The following is a 16277-nucleotide window of genomic DNA, read 5'->3' as shown; positions in this document are numbered from 1 at the left end:
CCACTACGACAAGCCTGAGTCCTGACTAGCATCTGCAGGGTGAAGTCATCCAGCTGCAGGAGGATGATGACACATTCGCCTGTCATCCGTGGACAAGCTTAACAGGAGAGGAAGCCGGGCTCCATACCACTAATAACCTTAGTATAGCATACATTTACATGACTAATAAGACCGTATCATGTCCAGTCTGAGCTCCTGTAACGCTGCTCATAGTCTGAGATGAGAGACACTGTTACTTGCACTGTCTCCTCAAAGAAAACACTCGCAGGCTCCCACAAACAACCAGCTTATTGTTGTTTTAAATGCCAGCTCACATCGACCCATTTCAGACCATAGTTTCCGCGTTGAGTGAATTAATCCATGAATTGTTTGAAAGCATGACAAACTACCAAAGGCCCATCTAGCCTACAGTAGAGGGGCTTCCGGCTAAATGTCAACAACATGATCAAGTGGAGCAAGTCCAGCCTCACTGAATGTCGCTGTGCGCTTTGGATTAGATGGTGACATGCTGACAAGTTCAAGTAGGACAAACTAGGCTTTATAATCCTTTGTAATCACCAAAATATGGCTATTGTGCTGCGTAAATATGTATTTCCGAGAAAACGAATTCTGAGCGTTTAAATCTAAATTCTTCTGCAGGAAAAAATGCGGATCACAGATAAACATTAGGGCAAACGTCAGGATAAAATACTGCAATTTGACATCCGTCTAAACATGACTAATATCTGTTGGCACAAGTGATTCTGTGAAGAGTTCACAAGTTTGGAACTCACATCATATTATAAGCAAGATAAAGCAAATGAAAGCAGGTAATTTAACCTTAAATGTATCCGAGCCTTCAACAAAACGTTTTAAATGTTGCTGAAACGACCTTTTCTACTATAGCCTTGAACTGAGAATAAACATACAACATACTCACATGTTCAGCCTATTTGAAACAGCAGTTTCCATAATCGGACAGCCATGTGTGCTTCGTTATTAAATACAGACACCATTATTCAAATCCACCAGGCTGAAAGGCAGCCGAGATATTGTTCTACACCCAATCCGGGATGGGAGCCTGTCTCCTCGGCTCTCTCCGGCCGTGATGCTCCCTGTCTTCAACCATGCGGGATGCCGGCACATGCGAGGACAAAGCCCATTTTACGCACAGCGCTACCGTCGGTGTGTGCCAGTGTATCCTTGAAGGAATAGTCGAGGAATAACGTCCATTCCGGGCTGTCAAAAGCGCTGCAGCAAACCCGAGGAGGACAAAATGAGAGTGAGGAGAAAGCGCCTCGGCTATCAGAGTGTCAGATGTGGCGCGCAGGAGGCGCAGGAGGAGGAGGGCCGCCCGGGGGCCTCCAGGTCAGACTGCTCGGAGAGACGCGCGGCGTCCACAGAATTAGGCATGCTCATTGGCACGCACACATGGGTGCGCGCCAGAGATATGACGTGAACACAACGGACATGTGGGGAAAACAGAAGGTAGAAACTAGACGGCCACTGGGAGATTCTCAAAGGAAGGCGACATGATGATACAGCTTTTAAAAGCAATCAAACTTATCCACCAACACGAACAGCAGAAGCAACAACGCTTCAGTAAATGCCTGCTGGATCTCAATATGAGGCCCGAGGACTCTTCCAAAATCCACTATGATACACAGACGAACAGAATTCAAATCAATATGAACCATAACTGCTTTGTCTTAAAGGGAGGTGCAGAGTGCAACAGTGTGCACCAACAGCGCAGTCACCTGACTGGAGAGAGGCCCTGGGCAATACATCACACAGCTGGCCATGTTTAAGCATTTGTTGACAATGAACTATCTGTCTCTCAGCCACACCCTGTCTGTGTAAGGACACAAAGTTTGTCCCCATAAAGACACACTGAGCCAGCAGTGAGTCACGTGGACTGAACCGATAACAAGCTGCAGGGTTACAGGACAAAGCTGTACAATGGCAAAGGGAGGGGGTTAGTGCTCTAATGTTCACCGTTTTCTAAAAAATCTAAATCATCTTATTTTTTCTTTACAAAGAAAACAAATAATGCTATTCACGCATTTTGTATGTTTTTGCTTTTTCCTTACTGGCTTAAACGGCTCCACAATAGGCGCCACATTTGTGTTGTAATTAGTAATTTCAGGGATGTGATTATCTGAGAGCGCCATGGACAAAATGCAAAGAATGACTGAGGCATTACAGCTTGACATCACAGCCTCTGCTGCTTTATTAATATAAGCCTATGATGTGTCAGCGTGGCCAACCACCTTTAGCTTTACATCTCAAATACAGCCCCATACGATTCACTCTGTGGGCTAAAATCTCACACAGAAATTAATAATGGCGCAAAATTCCGTTTCAAATGCGAAATAACGAGCTTGTCTGATATTTCCAGTATAGTTACAGCCGGTAATGTGTGTGTGTGTGTGTGTGTGTGTGTGTGTGTGTGTGTGTGTGTGTGTGTGTGTGTGTGTGTGTGTGTGTGACCTACAATTTACTACTAATTTGAATTTTAATGAGCTCTGCCACTTTTCTGTAGGCCTGCTAATAAAGTCGCTATGCGGGGGAATTTTTCAGGAAATTTTCAGGAAAGAGCTGGGCAAATTTTAGGAAATTAGCATGTAGGCTCTCTGAAGCTGCGGCCTGTAGGCTTCCTCAACACCAGGAAATATTTTTCATCCTTTCAAAATAATCCTCAACGACTCCATAATTATCAAGGCATCGTGCCACTCGCCCTTGTTTGAAAACCTAAAAAAAATAAGGTGGACAATTTCCTTTTTTCTTTCAAATTATCTCAACTTTCATTTCATGCCATCACTGCTGTAAATGAGACATAAATAGTTATTTTTATTTTATTACAAAACATTCATAGCAAGAGCAGAAATATGATTTATTTCTAAATGTGTCTAAATTAAGTAGAAAGAACCAGACTGCTGCATCGCTCTCAATTTTTATGCTCAAAAGAAAGTGTTTGAAAGTGTGTGTGTGTGTGTGTGTGTGTGTGTGTGTGTGTGTGTGTGTGTGTGTGTGTGCGTGCGTGCGTGCGTGTGTGGACGCTCTCATTTTTTTTTGCTCTCTCTCCCTCTTTCTCTCTCTCTGCATGATTGTACTGTACATTAATAGTGATTGACTCTCAGCTCTGCCTTTCATCAGCCTCACGTGAAGCCATCTGAACACGCCCCCCTGGCTGCGTCACGTCCTGTCAGACGTACAGTACAGTCAGGTGTGCAGTGACACCTTACACCGACTAACTAACAGCTTTGTGTTCCTGCTCTGCTGCAGTCTGCACGTGTTCTCCTTTGCTTTTATTAATATGCTCGTATTTAAATAAAATCAGTCACATCAATGACGTTACCTGCTGAATTATTTTGTTTTAGCTGTTTGTTCCACGCGCGTCTAGATTTGACAATAACGGCGAAAATATTCTTTCTTTTGTTTCTGTTTTAGCGAAACTTCAGAACAAAATCTAAAAGAGCAAAGATGCACCAGCAGTGACTAAAATATGCCTGGAAAAATGTTTGAGTTTAACTGCATTAAAGCGGCTGAAGAAATCTGGCTCAAGTTCAGACCTCCAGTCAAAAGTACAGTCTCTGTCCTTGGTGCTGAAACGAATGAGATTAATTCACGGCGCTGTTTTGAAATCAGAGGGCGTAAAGAAAAACGCTTTATTCAGGCAAATCTAAACCTGCCCGGATCTAATAAACTGCAATAAAATAAATAAAAAACAAATTAAAACTGAGCAACCGTATGAACGTGGGAAAATATTTTTCATATCCTGATCGACGATCACAGCATTCAGACAGAGCAGCTCATCTAGAGACACTTTTCCGAGCTTTTCACAATTTCTCAGTGAAAAACATGAAATAAATTACACTGAGAATAATGACCTAAATCTGCAGATGGACTTCAACAAGCGAAGCCAACATTGAGCCTGTTTTCTTTGCTGTAACTGGATTATTAGGCAGGAAAAGAAACACGATCTAACTGTAATATTTATTAAAATGTAAGCTTTATATCAGCCGAATTTTACATCTGGTTATATTAGTTATTATGTCGACATTAGTTGTTGATTTCATGACGAAACTGTGTGTGCTCGAGTTGATTTAAGTTAAATCTCGTCATAGAATTTATCGCTTTAAAATTAACAACGCCAGTGGTGTGTGCGTTTGATTACACGTGACATGAGAAGTTGTGTATTTTCAGCACAGATGTTGGTAAAGAGGAGATCAAGTCCTGGCAACTGAATTTACAGTAGGCCTACACCTGTTGCACTGTGCAGTATAGAAAGAAAGAAAGAAAGAAAGAAAGAAAGAAAGAAAGAAAGAAAGAAAGAAAGAAAGAAAGAAAGAAAGAAAGAAAGGTTTTTTTCAATAAAAAAATAAATTATAGAATTCTGTTTTAGTTATCATTTAAATGGAAACCTTTATTTTGACAACACACTCACATTTATGTATTCAAACATTATTCTTATATTTAATGTTAAAAATGTAAAATACAAAGGTGTCAGATATTTTACTAATTTTGCTTATCTATTAATTTCGGTTTTGTAAAAAAAAAAGAAAGAAAGAAAGAAAAAAGAATTTCTCATCCATGACAATTGAAATGTCCCAGGAAGTGTCTCATCTCCCTCTTTACAACAGGTTTGGCAAAATAAACTTAAACACCAAACACTGAAGAATAAAAGTGACTTTGTATGTTTCCAAGAATTTGATGGCTTTCTATTGTAGTTAGCTGCAAAGGCCTGATTAATTAATTTCACACTGTAGCTCCGGAGAAGATTTTCCCACAAACAAGTGGCCAAAAAAAAAAAAAAGACAGAAGAAAGAAAAGAAAGGAGAAAGAAAAAAAAATCGCCCAAAGAAAGAAAGAAAAAAGTCAACATCAAGTTCAACAACGTGCTGGTGCTCATTAGCATCACAATGCTGTCTGGGAGCACACAAGTCTTCTTAACAAGAGGCTCTGGCGTCAAGTCCCTCCACCTCCCAGCCAAGGGGACATTTTCCCAGGCTCTGCTAACAATCACACAACTGTTTGCTTTATAAACGCCAGCTCTGGGGCCACTCAGCCCGCCTCATCACCGCTCAATGGATGCTCCCGCTAATGTGGCACGGAGCAGCCTGCTGCCACTCCTCACGTCAGGGTGCACCGTGTTTCTCTTTTACCTCAACTATCATGTCAAACTTTGTGAGGTGCTGTATTATTATTGTACATTATTTCTACTATTTTTCTTTTGTTGCTTATTATTATTATTATTATTATTACGATTGTTGTTCTTCTTCCTTTATAACTAATAACCAAGTATTCACATTTATCACGAGCCAAAAGGATAAAAACTAAAAGAGTCAAAAATTCATTCAAAAATCATACTTACAAGCCATCAACTTTGAATAAATCCCGCATCTCCGGTTCAAGTCCACTCAGGTTTTTAACACAAGTTTCTAGCATCACCTCGCAAGTGTAAGCAAACTGCAGGAGCCAGGAGTCCGGGGAGAAACCCAAAACGCAGCGAGCCCTCGCTGACTGAGAGTAAACCTGCGCAGTGAGTGGATCCAACACGCGGACGTGTTGCTTTTTCAAAAGCCGGCATTGCTTTTGCTTCAGTGGCCAGAGACCAGCCGAGGCCGAGGCGAGACACTGCTGCTAGCATCCGCTCCCGCATCCCAACGTCTCCTCACCAGCCTCGGATGACAGTGTGCGCCGAGCTGCTGCGTCGCTGCTCCCCTCCTCTCCCCTCATCTCTCTCTCTCTCTCTCTCTCTCTCTCTCTCTCTCTCTCTCTCTCTCTCTCTCTCTCTCTCTCTCTCTCTCTCTCTCTCTCTCTCTCACACACACACACACACACACACACACACACACACACACACACACACACACACACACACACACACACACACACACACATTACCGGCTGCTGTGGACGACGTGTACCGAAACTCAAACACATTTCGTACCCTTATGCATTGACCACAGTGAACTGGTGTCCATTGTTCTCTTTGAATGACGCGTCTCTCTCTCTTTAGTTGCAGCCAGCATGTATTTTTTTCTTTTTGGCAGCATTTGACAGACGTGGTGAGCGACGCGCAGCCCCTGTGCCCGCAGCCTCTGTGGCCGCACTTCAGTGGAGGACGGGGCGGAGGAAGGCACCTCTGAGGACCCTTGGGGGACAGTTGCAGCAGACCCGAAATTTGGATTTTGTCGGGTGGGTGGGGGGGGGGAGAATGCATCAAAAAAAGCTTCAGCTCGACGCCACGTGATGTTAAAGCACATCATAGCAGCACGCTGCCTGGCAGAGGGTGTTATCACTAACGTGCCATGGAAGATACCCACACTCCACATCCCCAGCGCACAGCATCCCACCCCTGCCCCCCTCACACTCAGCGGCAGGTGAAGTCCTGATGGCACCGGGCACAGAGTCAGTCTTGGGCAGTGAAGCCGGCGGGAGAGAGACCTCGACTGGGCAGTGATCTCCGAACCTGCACCTTGCTTGACTGAATCACCTGAGTCAACAAGAAGACCGAGCCAGAACGAGCCACTAACCAGCAGAAACGGCTGCAGAGTTAAATATTGTAGTTTCCACACGTTGCTAAGCAGGCTGCGGGGGGAAAGGCGTGCAAGAGAAACGGTTTGAGAGAGATGGGGACGGTCAAAGAGCGGCGTGTGATGCCGTTGCCGCAGCCTCAGCAGCGCCAGGAGAAGCAGGCGCTTCTCCGGAGCTCCTGCGGGTCACGTTGCTTTACGTGGTGCGACGTCCCCTTCCTCTCTGTGCGTAACGGAGCGCGCTGTGGACACTCGTGTGGCAAATGTCAAGCATAAAGAGAGTAATACCTGAATTAAGTCTTTAAAGAGAGAGCTGAGGGCTGTAGATGCAGACAGATGAGAGTCAACGCTGCGTGCAACAAATCTCGCCTTTGAAATGAACGTGGTTGTTTGCGTGCTGACGTCAGGTGCCGGGATAGGTTATGTGTAGGAGCTGTGCGTGTCATATGTTATCCAATACGCCTGTGCGTGGGGTGGGATCCGCGGTAGAGGCTCCTCCGTGGGGTCTCTTGTGCAATAAGTCTGCTTTATTACCGCTGCTGCATTTATGGGCGAATCCTCGATTTGATGCATTATTTTTTGAGAAGAAATAAAACATTTTCTTTCCCGATAAAAAGCGTGTGTTTTGTGTGTGTACGACTGATGCAAATTTAACAAAAGTTAGAATTTTATGATCACTGGAACTTGATAAAAAATTTAAGGAACAACAGTTTTCTGCACCTGGAAGCCCAAAAGCTGTTTGACGCAAATGACAATTAGGAAAATGAAGCCTCCAACATCCAAGATGAGATAAATCACAGTTTGTCTTTATTCCACTTTCACTGATTCAACATTTTATGGCCCCCTAATAAAGGTTATTATCATTATTATTACAATACAACAATATTAGGCCCACAGCCTCCCCGAGCAGGATCCAGGCTGCCACGTGGAATTAAATGAAGGAGATATTTTACCTCTTCGGGGAATTTATGACGACATTAAAAGTGAAGGTTAACTCTACCTGCAAAATAACACCTGAGAAATTTGATAGAATTTATATTTTATAGACCTACATTTATCTTTTATTTTCATTTTCTCTCTATAAGCCACAAACGTGCACGGTGAAATCAGAGAGATTTAAATGACCAGCCGGCTGTTAATTGGGTTCTTGATATATGAACATTGTCCAGATTTTCCTGTGTGACGTCCAAACTCAGTAAGGAGCGTCGTGTTTTGCACGCGCGGTGACCTGCAGGTGTTACAAGGCCTCCAAATTCACACAGTTTAGAGAAACGGGATTATTTTCTTCTACATTACACTAAATTATTATATTAATATAAGTAAAGACAACACATTTAGTGTCTTCTGGAAACTCCACCTCGCAGAAAACAGGCGAGAATGAGCGATGACCTCAGTGAACAGCAGTAATATTCGAGCTGAACAGTGACACCTATTGGCTGAAAGGCGGAAGTGACGCTCAGGCCTGCGTCAGGTGCGACTGGCCTAAATCCACGAGCCTCTCAAAACTCCATGAAACGGCTTATGATCACGTAACAATACAAGAGAAATACAGCCCATAAACAGATGCAGATGGATGTCAAACTGCAGAGCTTTGCAGAGAAAGTGCTCGTGCGTCTGACGGAGGAAGTGGAGGCCTTTTTCTACATGTTCTTAATCTATTAACACAGAAATGATAATGAAATGTGAAAATACTTAAAAACCAATGTGTGTAAGAGTAACAGGATGCAAAAGGATGAATATTCCATAATCATCCCCACATCGTGGCAGTCGAGGCCTTCGTGATGGAGCAGAATCGAAGAAAACAGTCTACAAACGTGCATCTTTGCTGGAAACGTGTGATTCACGTTGAAACAATGACGGAGCTGGAGAGCTTCATCTCTGAGAGTATAAAACAGTGTGATCTAAAAGCCCGCAGTCATCATAACGCCATCAAAACAACACCATCAGTGGGGTCCTCTCATCCTCAGAGCTGTGCAATGACACGTATACCGTGTAATAATCTGACGGGATGCTTTGACTTTAGAAATAAACTAATGGAGAAATTGTGCTTATTTCTTTTATTTGTTTGTGTTTGCGTGGTTTTATTTACCGAAGAGCGTTTCTATTTTATGAGAAGTTATGAGGAATCCAGCAGTTCATTGAATAACTTCATCAAAAAGCCCCAAAACTGCAGCAAGGATTCACAAAGATTTTCCGTTTAAGTTTAAATCTAAAATCTTAATGATACGATTTTAAATTGTTAGAATCCAATAAATCCTGTTGACCGATTCTGAGTTACTGATGGATCCAAATCTAAATATAATCTGGATTTATTTGGCTTATCATTAGCCTGTATAATTGTGCATTTCTGGAGTGAATAAATAAATAGCTTCATCACGGAAATATTGTCTTCATGGCGGAAGTGTAGCCGATGACTAAATAGAAGTAATAATGTGTTTGAGGTCTTTTTGTTTTTTGTTTTTTTGTAGCAACAATCAAAATTATACTTCAATCCTGTCTTTAAACTTCAGCGGGAATTATGATTTTATAAAGAAGGAACGTCATTCGTTATAAAAACACATTAGAAATGAGAACTGAAGGAATTTGGGGCTGTAAAAGCAGTAAAACGTAAAAACTGCGCGCACTAAACGATCAGAGCTTATTCAGCTCAAACGGACATTTAAGGAAGGAGGAGCATTAACTGTGTTTCTCAGTTATGTTATTTATTTTGTTTATTTTTGCTTTTGTTTGTAGAAAGCCAAAGCAGGTTTTGCTGCTCTCCCCTTATTCAAAAAGAAAATCATTTATTATTTATTTATTTAATAACCGAATGCATCCATTTATTCAGTCATTTATTAAGCACCGCTTGCAGGAAAAATGTTTGGTGTATTTATTGGAACTCGGAAAATTGCCCTTTTCATTGATGCGAGGAAATATTTTAAAAAGATTCTTCAGTTTTTAAATGATAAAAGAGCTGATTAACTATCATGTAGTCTGATATTCAGATAATCTCAATAATAATGATAATGAAATGAAACATCCTCACTCATAACTCACATCTTTTTATACCTTTTTGAATATGTTAGTTGACATTGTGACGCCACTCATACAAAACCGAGCAAAGAAATTCAAATCCTAATTCTCCAAATTAAACCGCTTCCACCTTTAAATTCATTCATTTCTGTCACATTTATGTGACTGTTATGTCGCCATGCATGACCGCTCTGAGCCCTGTTGGGTTCAATTGTTAATAACTGACCGATTCAAGTGGCCACTTCTGGGAATTGTAATGGCCGCTCTTCAAAGGGGCTTGACCTGACACGGGGACATGAAGGTGTCAGAGGTCACGCACGAAGACCAACAGGGAGCAAATGTTTGTCCTTCCCTCTGTCATGCCCCCAAATTAGCACCTAATGGCAGTTAATTGCACTTAGTTTTTGTTTTCTTCTTCCAGGTGAAGTGGTATTACTGTGGATTTTAAAATCCAGACAAATCCTCAGAACTGTGAATTCCACAGATGTGTCTTATTCAGCTGAAGTATTAACTGATTGCTGAGTGTGGAGTAAATCAAAGAGAGGATGAAACACTTCACAGCGTTTTTGTCTGTTACCAGCTGAACTTCATATCAAGAGCAGCAACAGCATCAACTCTCTTAGCTCTTTCTAAAACTTAAAAAAAAAAATAAAAAAAAATCTTGCTGTTATTTCTGCCACCAGAGCAACATTATTGATCTGCTGATCTTTAATCTTGCAGATCGGGAGCACTTTGCATTGAGAGTAAAGATGCGTTCCTTACGCTGGGCAGTTTAGAAAAGTATTAGAGCAAACGCATTGGCTCCACGTTAAATAATGCCACAGCGGTTATTTTTGCCACTGAAGACACACAAAAAAACTAATGACGGAGTCAGATTGTCAAACAGGTGAGTAAGGAGAAGTCACCACTGAGGGTCAGCTTGCCAGTAACCGTAAAGACGCACTCACTCACGGCCTGCTGCGTTATGCTGACACGAGCTACGCAGTAGGTGAAGGATGCTGTACTGTAGATACACTGAGCAGAAATGCCCTATTGGCCACCAGCACCTCACTGTATCAACAAGGAATCAGGCAAACCTGGAATAAATAGACACCTCCAGAGTCCTAAAATAGATGCTGGGCCATGCTGCACATTTCTCTCGTGTTCAGGTGGGAGCAGGAGACAGACTGCAGGTGTCACGTGTCCATCATTACTCCAAAGGAACGAGCATCACTTTGAGCAACGGAAAGCAAAAAAGAAACTAAAATCTGAGCTATGTCTGCAGAGGAATCCCAGCATATGAAGGATAGACCGATATTCAGTTTCTAATTAAATTAAAAAAATAAAATCAGAGTGAATAAAATAAATGAAAACCCTTCAACAACTTAAAATCAACTTACATTGCAGCAGCTTCTCCAGGCGCTCAGAGTGAGGGGGAGATGTGGGTTCATTCCCCGCCACGTGAAAACAGACTGGTGTTCTTGCTGCTTTGCTGGTTTAATTGGGAACAGGCTGAAGTTTATGCTAATGAGCGCTGACATCAGTCTCAACAGCCTCCACTCCATAAAGGAGAGGAGCAAAGGGCCAAAGTCGCGCCTCCTTTCCCAGGCAATTCCGCCGGTCAAGTTCAAGCGCAGCGCCAGTGCGCACGATTGTCATTCAAAGCACGTTAATGCACAGAGCAAATTCACTGGGGGAGGTGGGAGGCCTGCAAACCCATTTAGCTTAATACGTGAAGCTCTTGGAATGCGGTGGTTTATCAGTTATGATATCAGTTTATCAATTTCACAATCGCGGTGGTTTTCTATAAAAGACTGTCGAGACAAAATGAGAAAATTAGCCGCGGGTCCACTTGTCCACGAGATTGTCCACGAAAAATAAGCAAAAGCAGACAAACACCTTTGACTTTTGATAAATCCACGAATAAAGGAAAGTATATATCTGGTTTAAAACTTAGCAAAATATTTGTATTCAGTTGTGTTTTTACTTTTTCCTGGAAAGTATTCTTGCAAATCCAGCGCAGCCTGAAGGCTGGACTCTGTTGAGCGGCCTGTTGTCAAAAATCGCCTCCTTGGCATGCAGTGCTTGGCTGGATTGACAAAATAAGAGGAGATTTTCCTCTTAATGAAGCATGAGGATGATGGGATGAATCCAGATATTATTTCACATGTTTCCTATAGCCTACAGTATATCCATCATGAAGGAGGAGATGTATGAAAAATGGAGGTTTAAGATAAAAGAATAAGAGATTGTGGGCAGAAGCTGCACATCAGCATCAGGAAAGTAATATTTTTGCTGCTTTATTGTAAATGAGCACTTGTGCAAACACACTGTATGTTCATTTGACAGGGAGGGAAAAGAGAATAATGTAAAATAAAACCTATTGCAGGAGCCAAATTACATTTGTGCTTGTCTTTGTGTGTGCATCTACATCACCCATCTGTGCATGCTGGCCTGGATCATCCGTGGGATCATCTATGCCACAAACACTCACTGAAATTGAATTAGCAGCATACATTTGCGTAATTACAGTATAAGTGTGCAACGATACATGTCGTCCAAATCCAGAATCTGTGTGAGGACAAGCCAGAGCAACGGCTTAACGCATCGCAGCAGAATCAGGCTGAGCTAATTCTCCCGTTTGAATCTGAAGCCAGATACAGTCGGTCATTATGCGGGTATGAAGCCTATAAGCAGATAGCCTTCATTTGCATGTATGTCTTGCACGTAGTGTTGTTCGTATATGCATCTTATTTTAGAAATCCACAGCCTCAGTTCTCTGCGCTGGTGGTGCATGCAGGCCATGACCGAGGAAGGTCAGTATCTGCAGTTATGATGTCACACAAGACTCTGTAAACTCTGTAAATGACGCCAGGAATGCTGCTGTTGTGGGATAACTTATTATTTCAACAGGCTCTTTTTCAGTAGAAAAGCTCAGGTATAAATGAGCCAGTGAATAACGGCTGGATTCCCTTTAGTTGCTTCAGCTGAAGAGCCCAGGTATTGTGCATGCTGACTCATTGTCACTCTCTAAAGCAGAGCCATAGTTAATCTTATTATTTGTGCTTTTCTATGATGAATCTAAACATGTGCTGTGAAAAAAGGCTTTTCTAAAACTAAGCTTTTCAAATTCGTGAGGCTTTTTTTACAGTAAAAACTGCACATCTAAACCAACACGTGAACGCATTTCCACTGAAGACATATAACATGTTTTCTTGCCACATGACAGGTTCCATGTTTGACTAGAAAGACATGAAGGCACCTCTGGCACCACCACTCGTGATCATGATATCTGGTCTGACTGTATAGAGCAGGAAGGAGCGACCAGGTGGAAGGATAGAGTGCAACCACAGAATCACCTTTACAGACCCTTTGTCTCCCCTCCTTATAAAATACTGTATGTTCGGTAATTAACAGTCATGAGTCTCACTCCTTTAAATAATCCCTGTGACAAAGCAGATCTGGTTCCCACAGCTATCACCCTCACTGCAGAGGAGGCAGCAGTTAGGAAAGAGACAAAAAGGAAAAGAGCGGGGAAAATGAAGGAAGACGGGGAGGCTAAAAAAAAAAAAAAACATTGGTGGTGGTGGTGGGAGTTTCCTTTGACAGGGCACCATTGCAACATTTGCATATATTCAAATCAGATGGTGAATACCATGCATGGGGGCAAACAAAGACAAGCCAACGGGGGGGGGGCTGCATCCCTGCTGAGGCCTCAGAAGCAGCCGCCGGTATCCAAGCAGCTCCCTGGGAGAGACACAGGGAAGTGGTGTGGGAACCGAGAGGCCCCCCGAGCTGAGCAGAGGGAGGGGAGCCACTTGTAGCCCGTGGCGAATTAGCATTTTATTTGTGTCCATTTTCCTCAGTAATTTCTGCCCCGCCACTTCAGCCACAGATGGCTAACATGGCAGAGGGATTAGCATTTGTGTCAAAGATGATGATTATGGAAGTGTTTTTCCACCCAGACAGAGACATTTCTTCTCACAGTGTGACTGACATTTTAATGTCGGGCAAATACACAATATCTGACTTTTTTCTGCAGATTTTTTTTTTGCTGCTTGTGATCGATGGCTTTAAAAATGTTGGCATTAAAAAAAGTACATGCTGGATGATGTTAGGATGATAATGAGGCAGTGAATACAACAATATACATCACTTTATGTTGTACTCCACATGTAAAGAGGTCATACACACGCTTTAATTCATCATATCAGTCCATACATGCAGTGCATATTTTATCTTCAGCAGCAGCAACATATGGACAAGCAGGCACCTTTATTTCCTTAAAGGTAATAAGCAAAAGTGAAATCCTAATTAAAATGTGATCTCTCTGTTTCCCCTTGCTCAAAATCTCACAAACTAATTGCATTAGGCTGGAGTTGCATCCACAAGACTCATAAAGATCAAGCAACCACACAGAGTTTGATATTGAGCCCAACAACTAATTTGTGTGATTTATGTTTACAGATGCCTGCCCGCTGGTGCGTACATGCCCACCAGAGATGCTGTTGCTTCATCGCACAAAGCTCCATTTGATCAAATTCACAGCTCTCATTGAAATGTCATGCTCGCGTGCGCAAATTCACAGGCCAAAGGACCAGACACATCTTCGGCAGAAGGGGTGCCACCAATTAGCAAAAAGTGGGAATTCAATCAACTTCAGCAGACCACCCAAATAACACAAACGCACACGCTAAACGCAGATTTGAATGTGGTGAATGGATTTGGTGAAAGATCTTTTAGAGGGCGTGCGGTTGGGAACACTCCGCACTGTTGGAGGCATACGGGCCTCTGCTTTACAGAGGATGAGCTGACATTATAATGCATGTACAGGCCAGTGTGTGTGTGTGTGTGTGTGTTTGGACAATGATTCTCATCCTGAGTGACCAAGCATGCCACACATAGAGGATGCACCACTGCACCCGGAGCTGCAGCCCTTGTACTGCAGTATTCCCCAAACACCCCGTGGTTTATAATAATCTGAGGCTCAGAGATCATACAACATAATACAGCACGAAATTACAAAGACATAAATGCTGTCTACAGGTTTGAACATAACCACGGTGGCATTATAAAGTATTTCCTTATTCTTATCCATCTAAATGGAAAAATAATGCTTAAGTTCATGATTACATGAAAACGTGCGCCCCGCTCGCCTCTGCCCCTCCCTGGTGTGTTTTAACGCCAAAGCGGAGTGTAAGCTGAGGAACATATCTGAGACTTTAAGCTTCACTATTTGCATAATGTTTGTTTCCATCCAATGAAATGTTAAGATACATGATGGTGGCAGCATGAAACATGGAGATTATCATTAGCGGGATCTCACAGAGGTGTTCAGGGGTATTGAGGAAGAACAAGGAACTAAGACGGATGCAGTTTTCCATTTTAATTACAGATGAGGAGAGGGAGCATGTTGAAATTAAAACTGCTCCACTGGATACCTTAATAGGCCAAGTATATGATCTTTTGCATATTTTCTTTTTTTTTTTTTGGAGGAGAACAAGTCTTAAATAAGACATGGGCTCAGTATTTTTGAGACAAATGTTGTTAAACAGTGTTTTTATTGAAAAATTATGCATTTTTAATAATATCTTAAGTATCATACTAATATACTTTAGGTCGGTGTTGCTTGGAGCCAATGAAACCACTGTTTCTCTGTGGCTGCTGTGATGACTTCACAAACATCGGAAATATTGTTTATCATATTGAGGCTGAGGACAGCTGATGAGACCAGCGAGCTTCCAGATGTCAGTATTGGTCATTCTCATTTGTTGCATGTTTCCATAAAGTTTTGAACCTTGAGGGCGTAAGTTTGGTTTCACAAGGGGAGGAAACACATTAAGTCAGTCTGAATGTTGTTTCCTGCATTTACATCAGTGACTGTCTGGCATGTTCATTGCTGTGGTATTAATAACTAATTCCAATTGAAGTTACATGTTTTTTTTTATTAATGGAGGCCTCATACTTTAAATGTTGTATATGCGTTTTTACTACAAATAGCACAAGGACACCACTGTTTCTTTACTGTCATATGTCCACTTCTTACATTATTTTGGGAGACTGTTGACTACAAACAAGACTATAAATAAGACTATTTTCTTTCTTTCTAAAAAAAATATTGTTATCTCTAATCTGAAAACTGGTGGCTGTACATTATGAGACTGTTTTGAGCGATTTTAGTGGCTAAATTAAGGAGAAAGTGTAGAGTTAAACTCCAGCTGCTTTATTTGCAATACAAAACAAAGTCCAAAAGATCAACCCTGTTAATATTGTGTATTGTCAATGAGCACATTAGAAAGACACAAAGGTATTAGTGTATTATTAGCAGCATCAGAAAAAATTACAATTTCTTAAATGATTACAGTAACTAAACGTGGCAAGAAATCAATAGTAGTGATAGATAGATAGTGAAATTACTACATGTTCACCTGGTCCAGGTTGATCCAGGTGTTGCTCCGTCTAACTGCGTCACAGGTTGCTGCGTAATTTAACAATTTATATGACGTCGTGTTTTCAATATGAAACAGGTCTCAATTAAGTCACTCACTTCAGCTGTCGAATAAACGCATGGAGCACAGACCCACATTTAAAATACCATTAACTCTGAAACAAGTACAGTACCTCAGAAACGCTAATTTACTTTACTTCCAGTCTCTGAGTCGAAGCAGCGGTGGCGTCAGTTGGTTTGCTGATGGAAATTTCAAGAAGCGCGATTTACGGAGCTTTCGAGCATCACTGGAAGGCACCGCCAGTCACCACTACTACATC

At 42.0% G+C, this 16277-nt stretch overlaps 1 long non-coding RNA gene across 2 annotated transcripts in view; it reads right to left on the bottom strand.

The window, feature by feature from the left end:
• Positions 1 to 10966, bottom strand: part of LOC139330024 (uncharacterized) — a 43366-nt gene extending 32400 nt beyond the window's left edge. The window contains exon 1 of one of the 2 annotated variants that reach the window (XR_011602119.1): positions 10910 to 10966. This is a non-coding gene — a long non-coding RNA (uncharacterized lncRNA). Of the gene's footprint in view, positions 1 to 5353; positions 5697 to 10909 lie in introns of those variants that run through there. The other variant, XR_011602117.1, reaches the window with a different exon arrangement.
• Between the last annotated feature and the right edge of the window lie 5311 nt (positions 10967 to 16277).

The sequence above is a fragment of the Chaetodon trifascialis genome, chromosome 4, assembly GCF_039877785.1.
Source record: "Chaetodon trifascialis isolate fChaTrf1 chromosome 4, fChaTrf1.hap1, whole genome shotgun sequence".
NCBI lineage: Eukaryota > Metazoa > Chordata > Actinopteri > Chaetodontiformes > Chaetodontidae > Chaetodon > Chaetodon trifascialis.
This window is presented reverse-complemented; position numbering and strand designations above follow the sequence as displayed.